This window comes from Choloepus didactylus, chromosome 7, assembly GCF_015220235.1.
Source record: "Choloepus didactylus isolate mChoDid1 chromosome 7, mChoDid1.pri, whole genome shotgun sequence".
Taxonomy (NCBI): domain Eukaryota; kingdom Metazoa; phylum Chordata; class Mammalia; order Pilosa; family Megalonychidae; genus Choloepus; species Choloepus didactylus.
Genome location: NC_051313.1, coordinates 126,023,710 through 126,033,297, shown reverse-complemented (window position 1 = coordinate 126,033,297; position 9,588 = coordinate 126,023,710). Strand labels below are relative to the sequence as shown.

Here is a 9,588-nt window from a genome sequence, read left to right as displayed (position 1 = left end):
ACTCAAATTTCCCTTGATTCTTATTTTCATTTATAATATAAGCCTTTCCTAAATATCAAGTTCTTGAAATGAATTTAGGCAATGAAATAGATAAGTTATATTGAATAGCTTCTAGAATTAAAAAGAAACATTCTGATAGACTGGGCTTTCAAAATATTCCTTTGTCTTTCTTATTCATTTTTCTTAGGGTGTAGATAAACATTTAAAGGTTTTTCTTCTGGGTTTGGCTCAGTGACAGTGAAAACAGACAACATTCAACTACTATTAGGCAAATGCAGCCAAAAAAGGATAACACTCTGCAAAGGAGAACTATCTTAATTAACCTACAGTAAATTTGACCAAAAAAACCTTTTGAAATTGTTTTTACGTTAGCATCTGTGGCATCCTCCCAAAGGTCCTGAAAGTCTTGCACATGTCCATGAGACATCATCATTTTTTTATAGATGCAAGGATGATAAAGAGTTGTACCTTCCCCAGAAAAAAAACACATGGGATTGTGGTACTATCCCCATTTTATTGGCACTGAGGTCCATGAACACATCATCTATGTAAAGACTAAAGTGTCTGTGATGCCTCATAGACTTTGGTGGCTACATCATTGGAGATCACATAGGCAGCTCCAGCGGTATAGTCAGGGTAAGCTGGCCATGGGTACATGTCATAGGAGACGTAGTATTTGCTGCTTTTGTCTCCAATGAGAGGAGCACCATGGTGAGCACGGCCAATCCAAAAATCTTGAACACCAATTTGTTTTAAACTTTGAAGGTATTCAATAAGATTTGGCATGTGAATAAATACATCATCGTCTGCAGTCATAAGGAATCTGGCATGTGGATAAAATGTATTTGCCCAACTAAACTGCAGAAGGTACTTAAGAGTCAGACTGTAGAAAGAATCAACAAAGTCTTGCTGAATTATATCATTGTACATCTGGTTTTCCAATTCCAGTTTTCTTTACAGTTCTTCTCTCTTCAGTGGATTAGAAGGAGTTCCTAAGGCAAACAGAGTTTTGATGTTGGCATTACGTTGAGATTGAATATACTTATCATTGCCCCATGTTTTCTAATTGCAGATTGATGGCTGTAGTTTTCAGGAGCACACTTTACAAAGAGTAAAATCAGGATGTCTTGGGCTTGACACTTTTCCTCATGGTTAATCAAGTACTGGTAGCTGGTAGCCCCATCTGGGCTGTACTTAAGAGTCAGGGTATCATTCACAAAGTCATAACTATTTATGAGGTATCTGTAAGAGTAGGATTTCATATGGTTCACAATTTGATTATCATTCAGTCCCCCAGAAAACATAAGGCTTAGTATAAAACAAGTGGCAAATAACTGAAAAAACTGCCTTTTTTTTTTTATTATTATTCTGCCACTAACAAACATTCTGATGTCCATTCAGGTCTGTTTTTATTTAGGATCAATTTTAAACAGGTGCTTGCTTCTTTGAGACCAGAGCACTTTGTATTTCTCGAAACAGTTGTCCATCTTAATACATATTGATCACTACAAATTTTCAAAGGGGCTTCTAATTTCACAACATACTTCCTTTTAATACCATTTTTTTTCCTGTGAGTGCAAAAGAATGGAACACACTGGAGAACAAGGCCACTGGCACATCAAAGTTTTTCGACCTTGGCATCCATAATTATCCTCATGTAACTCTTCCATGCACTTCATTTTTGTGAATGTTAGATGAAACCTCAAAGCACTTACCATCTAGTTGAGAGAAGACTCATAGTTCCCACAGGAAAACAATCAGCACATCATGGCAAGGTACAGTGTACCAGTGCTAAGTTGGGTGACACCAACTCCAGGCACAGTAGGAGTGTCCCGTGTAGCAGGCCACAGACAGAATGCTGTAAAGGTTTCAGAGACGTCTCAGGTGAGATCTTCTACTGAAGGGTAAGTAAATGTTCTGGTACAACCTGGAATCTGGACCAAGTCCAAGCTCAGCTCCTTAAACTCACAAAAGGAGGTCGGCTTTCCTCATGAAACCAAAGAATAGAGTCATTGGTCATTCATTTTTTTCAATTAACCCTGCTGCTGTGGGGTTGTAAGGCAAATGAAATGTCCATAAAATATCATGTTTGGTAGCCCATGCTTGGGTTAGTTGTCTGGTAAAGGGGGTCCCTCTATCACTGTACACACATGTGGGGACCGTGAAAAGGGCATTTAGCTTTCCTGGACTACATATTGTAGCTCTTTGGTTAGCTTTCCCTATTGGGAAGGCCAGCAACAGTCCAGTGGCTGTGTCTACAGCCATAAATGTGGGAAAATGGCCTGGGCTTGGAATGCATCCTTGATGTGCTCAAGGGTGCAGACATTGGAACACCAAGTCCTGCCCGGACGGAACACTGTCCCGGTCAGCACCCGCATTGTTTATGCAAGAAGCGTGCAAGTCTCGAATGGCCTGTCCCTGACTCCCTATCTTGCTAACTTCCCTATCTTGCCTTCTCTGGCCTGTTAGTAACTCCTCTATTTCCCGTGATAAAATGAAGCTAGTAAATATGATGTGGAACAAGCAGAGGCACTCTTTGCCAACTAGGCTCTGAGTCCCCTGCTCCCACTTTTGCTGCAACTGTTATTCTGTTTCTTAAGTTCTGCATCACCTCCTGACAACACACAAAGGCATATTTTGTACCCTCAGATAAGGGAAGAGGCCCAATATAGTCTGCTTGCCATCTGGTGACCAGGATCTGCTCATGGCCAATGTGTCCAAGATGGTGAGGAAGCATTCTTGGTCGCTTCAGTGAGCAGGAGGAGCAGGTGTCTACAAGTTCTTTCAGCTGTTGCCATGGATGGGCAACTGGAACTGCTGTGCCAGACTCCACAGAGTCTTGTATCCTAGGTGTCTTGTTTTCCTAGGTTGCCATTCAGCAGCCTCATGTGGTGTTGGCTCCAGGCTACAAACTTTTGCTAAAGCATCTGCTTCACTACTGTCCAGTAAAGAGTTGGTCTTATGGGCAGAAACATGAAACACAGGTACTTTGCACTTGTGGCAGGCAGCCCAGATGTCTTCCCACATTTCTTTCCCCCATAAGGGGCATCCCTCAAGGGTCCATTGCTCTTGCTTCCAAGTGGCCACCCACACTGTTAAGCCCTAGTACGCTACCCAATTGTCAGTAGAAACAGTTAATGCATTTCCTGGTTCATGAACAATGACCATCTTTACAGCTCTTAATTCAGCCCATTGGTTGTTTTGCATTGTCCCAGTTTCCCACCATATAGTGTCTGTACTAGGTTGCATGGCTACTGCCATCCAGGTAGCAGATTGCCTATGTGCTGATCCATCAGTAAACCAGGCAGACTCCCATATACTGCCATATCTATCAACAGTGGGCACAGAAATAGCCACCTTGGGAGGATCAGCAGGGAGGGGCAAGCATTGGTCTTCCACATAGGAAACTAGTACTGGAATATCACACATTTCTGCACTTAAGGGGTTGTTAGAGACACTGCATTGCAGCAGATAGGTTTTCCATTTTGTCAGAGTGCTCAGCTGAGCACTTGCTGAAAGTAGTTCATTTGCTGTGTCTTTTATCCACCCCTGTATGAGGATGGCAGTGTGCAATGACACAGAGCATTTTTGGGTTAGTCCTTCAACTTGCAGCAGGGCATTAGAAGCAGTGAATAGTTATTTTGCTAAGGGGTTATGTTTTAGCTCGGCCTCTTTCCAAAGCTGAGACCAAAAGCCAAGGGGAACTCATTTTTCCTGTTGCCTTTGCCACAAGTCCAACCCAAAGCCAATATTGGTTCTGGCCACATCCAATTCAAAAGGCAGGTCGGGTTTCACCCCCCTTAAAGCTTGTGCAATGGCTTGCTTAGTCTTCTAAAGGCAGCCTGCTGTGGAATGTCCATTCCCATGTTTTCTACTTCCTGGCTAGGACATACAAAGGTTTTAGGGTTTGTCCTAAATGGGGTATAAATGGTCTCCAATAACCCAACAAAACAAGGAAAGCCATTAGCTATTTAGGAGTATGTGGGGTGGGATAATTTTGCACTTTATCAACAACAGCAGAGGGAATAGTATCAGTCTTACCCAACCAAACAACACCCAAGAATTTGACAGAAAATCCCAGCCCTTGTAATTTATGTTGATTCACTGCCCAACCTCAGTTTTCAAGGTGAGCCACTATGGCTTTGGCAGCAGTCCCCAGTTCTGCAAGAGAACTACTGGTTAACATAACATCATCAATATAATGAAAAAGAGTGACTTCTGCTGGAGGTTTCCACATTTTAAAATCTTGGGCTACTAGACCATGGCAAATAATGGGACTATGAAGGTAGCATGATAAATGCCCATTGCTGTCCTTCCCATGTGAAGGCAAATGCAGGCTGGCTGGACGGGTCTAAAGCAATACTTTAGAAAGTGTTAGCAAGGTGTAACACAAAATGAAAGTGGCCTAGCTGCATACTTATGTCCTGTAACAAAGTAGCTATGTTTGGTACAGCTACAAGCAAAAGAAGAGTTACTTTGTTAAACTCCCTATAATCAATAGTCATTTCCCAGGTTCCACTGGTTTTTCTTACTAGCCAGACTGGACTATTAAATGCGCTGTGAGTGGGGATTATAACGCCACTGTCTCTAATTCCTTGATGGTAGCAGTCACTTCTTGATGGCCCCTGGCAACCTATATTGACTCACTGCTACCATGTGTGGGGGAGAGGAGGGTTACCTTTACCAGTGACCACTAAGCAAGTCCTCTTTGGTCAGTTTTGACCAGTTGGCACCGGTAATGAAATTCACCTACAGTTGTTTGCAAAGTGATATTTTGTAAAATATCAATTCCCAGTATATATTCTGGAATAGGAGATACGCACACTGTACTTTTGAGGGGTAGCTGGCCAATCTGCATTAGTAATTGTTGTTATGTTGCTTTAATACTTTGGCCTCCCATACCCAGTGACAGCCAATGTAGGCTCTCCGGGCTGTGGCCATTTTCTGTATATTAGGGTGCATTCAGCTCCAGTATCCACCAGTGCCAAAGTTCATTAGTGGGGGACCAAAAAAATAGTTAACTCAATATGCAACCTCTAATCCCAAGTGTCCCCTTATATAGCTCTTATTTGGGTATCTTGACCAGTCCCCTATGTGAGGGAAAAAGGGACTTGCCATGACTCTTTTGCAGGTGAGCAGAGGGCTGTTTATACTGTAAGGGCTGAGTTTCTTGACGAGAGTGACCTCAAGATATTTCCTGATTTCCTTTGTGATTTCTTCATTGATCCACTGATTGTTTAAGAATGTGTTATATAACTTCCATATATTTGTGGATTTTCCAGTTCTCTGCCTGCTATTGATTTCTAGCTTCATTCCATTGTGGTCAGAGCAGTTGTTTTGTATAATTTCAACCTTCTAAAATTTTTTGAGATCTGTTTTATGACCCACCATGTGTACCACATCTGCACTTGAGGAGAATGTATATCCTGCTGTTTTGGGGTGCAATGTTCTGTAAATATCTGTTTGGTAGAATTCATTAATTATATTATTCAAATTCTCTGTTTCCTTAATGATCTTCTGTCCAGATGTTCTATCTATTGATGAGTAGTATATTGAAGACTTCAACTATTATTGGAGAGATGCCTATTTCTCCCATACGTTTTCCAGTGTTTGCCTCATGTATTTTGGGACACTATGGTTAGGTGCATAAATATTTATGATTGTCATTTCTTCTTAGCTAATTTACCCTTTTATTAAAATATAGTGTCCTTCTTTGTCTTTTATACAGCTTTTGATATAAAGTCTATTTTGTTCAGTATTAGTATAGCCTCCCCAGATCTCTTTTGTTTACTATTTTCATGGAATGTCTTTTTCCATCCTTTCACTTTCAACCTATTGTGTCTTTGGGTTCACGGTGGCTGGGGAGAAGAAAAAGAGTTGCACAGTTTCTGGTGCCTAGAAGGCATGTGTGGGTCCTAAGGAAAAATGATAATTAAGGCTGGAGACAGGGGGCAGTTTTGGGTAGGATCATCAAAGTGTGAAGAGCTTCCCAGAGGAAGGTGGAAAGGACTTGTCTTGCTTAAGAATTCTCTAAGAGTTCTGTACTCTGAGGACGAGTACCACACATGTGACCCAGGATCAAAATGTAAGATGACTCAAGTCCCCATTGTACTTAAGTGACTGTACTATTAAAGAAGCATCCAAAAATATTATTACTTCATATGATGAGGTGGCTGAGTGGTTAAGGCAATGGGGTGCTAATCCATTGGGTTATGCATGTATGGGTTTGAATCCTATCTTTATCAATATATACCTCTTCATGTGGAGGCTTTGGTTTCCTACAACATTTCTACTTTGCTTTCCTTCACCTCTCCCCTCTGTCCATTTCTCTCCCAGGTGTCTCAGTGTTTCTACATGCCTGGCTGAATGGAATGGCGCTCTACCCTGGGAGCACAATTTTTCTGCTTTTTCCTACATCTGCCACAATTCAGCACATAGGCTGTGGCTGTTACCTCCACCTGGATGATTCTTAACCAAGGTGTCCCCGTGGCTCAATCCTTAGTCCCAATTATATCATGGCTCAAGTTACAGTCAAAAGAGGCAAAGCCTTTGCTCAGAACCTGTCTACTTCCCTCCTTGACAGACATTTGCATATCATTTCCTCAGGGAAGAGCTATTTTTGCCTTTTGTTTACTGCCACATAAAGTGCTTTGGAATCTCCTGTCTTCATTCAACCTATTTCCCAAGTCTCGGGTTTTCTGTGGCCAAAGTCACATTGGATATATCCAGTGATTGTAACTTGGATTTGGAGGTTGAATAGATGGGATTTAGAATATTAAACAGGTTCCAGGGAGTCTGGTATGGTTGAATACACTTGGCGTTTCAAGTTCATAAAGTCCTAGAACTGAGTTATTATTTGAAATTAAAAATTATGTTTAAAATATTGGAATTGTATTTAAAATATCAGAAGATTAGATATTGAATTACCCTATGATCCAGCAATTCCACTTCTTGATATATACCCAGAAGATTTTAAAGCAGTGACACAGTCATTTGTACACAGATATTCATAGCAGCATTGTTCACAATCGCCAAGAGATGGAAACAATCCAAGTGTCCTTCAACAGATGACTGGATAAACAAAATGTGGTATATACATATGATGGAATATTATGCAGCAGTAAGAAACAACAAGGTCCTGAAACATATGGCAACAACATGGATAAACCTTGAAGATATAATTCTGGGTGAAATAAGTCAGACACAAAAGGAGGGATATTGTATGTTACCACTTCCATGAACTATCAGAAAAATACAAAATCAATGTCCTATAATATGGAATATTGGGGACCTAGTGATAGATAGTAGCTAGTGAGGGGGAATGATAATCTAATATGTTCAGATATGTTAATGATGATGAATTCAGAGGTATGGTAATTGATAGGAGTGATGATTGTTAATGTGATTATAGGTATCAGAGTTGTACTGAAGGTGAGTAGGATTGAAAGGGGTTGTTTAAAGGCATGTTTCCCACAGATCAGCACCACAAATATAGATAGGTGCTTGCATGATATACTTCTAAGGCATGACACTAGCACAAAGAGTTGACAATAGAAGGGTTTAAAAAAATATTGGAAGGGGTAACATGGTGGTTTTATTTATTTTGCTTTTTTAGCTCTTATCTGTTAGATACATACTAAAAAATTTACACTATTGCTTAAAACAGACTCTGAAAACCAAAGTATGGAAGAAATTTATTGAACTGAAGTAGCATTAACATGGAACAGCAATATAGAGTTACTGCTCAAAAGGCAAGTTTTGGCCAGGCAGTATATATGGTTGCTAGGAACAAAGGAAGGGTATAGGAATGGAGAGCGGGAGTAAAGGAAAGTAAGCTTCATGAGTTGCTTGGGGTAGGATGTGCTTGGGCCGTGTTTCATTATGGAGCAGGACTATCTAACGAAGATAAGCAAATTTGTTAGTGTCAGCATGACTTGTTTCTTCTCCACAGGGGCCGAGGTCCCAGTAAGCACCATGAAGGATTATTGGTATGTCAGCCTGACTCACTTGTTCTCTGCTTCTTCTTTGTAATTCCCTGGATTAAAAGGAAGTTGAAGCATAACAAGTTGATTAGTGAAGCTATTAACCACTCCATTTTAACAAAACTATAATATCTTGCATTGGCTTCAAAAAACAAGTTGTAAGACTATGGACCCTAGAGATGCCTCATCCCTGCATGTGTGAAGTGTACTTGCACCAGCCACATCCACTGCAGGATTTGAAACATGAAACTTTTACTCTTTCTGATTGCATTTTGCAGTCAGAATAGCCTCAGCTACTTCAAAATTTGATTCAAGTTTAGAAACAAAATGGCACCAGTGGAAGTCAAAGCACCAGAGACTATATGGTGTGAATGAAGAAGGTTGGAGGAGAGCAGTGTGGGAGAAGAATTTGAAAATGATTGAACTGCACAATCTGGAATACAGCCTGGGCAATATAGCTTAAAGACCGGAATGAATGCCTTTGGTGACATGACCAATGAAGAATTCAAGCAGGTGATGAATGGCTTTCAAAACCAGGAACACAAGGAGGGGAAAATGTTCTATAAACTTCCCTCTGAGGTTCACAAATCTGTGGATTGGCATAAGAAAGATTACATGTCTCCCATGAAGAATCAGCATCAGTGTGGTTCTTGTTGGGCTTTCAGTGCAATTGGTTCCCTGGAAGGACAGATATTCCAGAAAACTGGCAAACTTGTTTCACTTGGTGAGCAGAACCTGGCAGACTGCTCTCAGGCTGAAGGCAATAACAGCTGCAATGGCGGCCTAATGGACAATGCTTTCCAGTATGTCCAGGACAACAAAGGCCTTGATTCACAGAAATCCTACCCATATATTGGAAAGTACATGACCTGTTGCTACAAGCCCAAGTATTCTGCTGTCAATGACACTGGCTTTGTGGACATCCCTCCATGGGAAAAGGCACTTATGAAGGCAGTGGCAACTATAGGTCCCATTTCAGTTGCTATTGATGCAAGCTATGACTCCTTCAAGTTCTACTCATCAGGCATTTATTAGCCAGATGGCAGCAGTAAAGACCTTGATCTTGGTGTCCTGGTGGTCAACTGTGGCTTTGAAGAAACAGATTCAGATAACAATAAATACTGGCTTGTGAGGAACAGCTGGGGTGAAGATTGGGGCATGGAGGGCAAAATAAAGATGGCCAGAGACCAGAACAACTGCTGTGGAGTTGCCACCTCAGCCAGCTATCCCCGCCATGTGACCTGACAGATGCATGGCTGTAATGAAGGACCTGAAGATGGCATAGCAGAGGAATTTTATTTTAAAACTGACTAACCCTCATGTGGGATTAAACACTTGAGTCATTGAGAATACAAGTTATGATTTAAATTCTGTGACATTTTTACAATGGTAAAATGTTACCACTATTTAATTACTGCTATAAAGAGCTTGTAATGTTATAACTTATTACTTAACATTGCTTAATGTTAAGACTTGAATTCTCATTTACTTTAAAAGGATATATGGTTTTACTTTTTAAAATAAAACAATAGCATGAGTAAAAAAACTAGTTGTAATTTGGAAGCAATAGAGAAAACAACATTGGCAAACTCTTGCTAATTTAGAC

The 9,588-nt window shown here is 40.7% G+C and overlaps 2 pseudogenes; one reads left to right on the top strand and one right to left on the bottom strand.

Moving 5' to 3' along the window:
• Positions 1-202: 202 nt before the first annotated feature.
• Positions 203-1,397, bottom strand: LOC119540797 (annotated as a pseudogene).
• Positions 1,398-1,767: 370 nt separating this feature from the next.
• LOC119540796 lies at positions 1,768-9,227 on the top strand (annotated as a pseudogene).
• Positions 9,228-9,588: the final 361 nt, after the last annotated feature.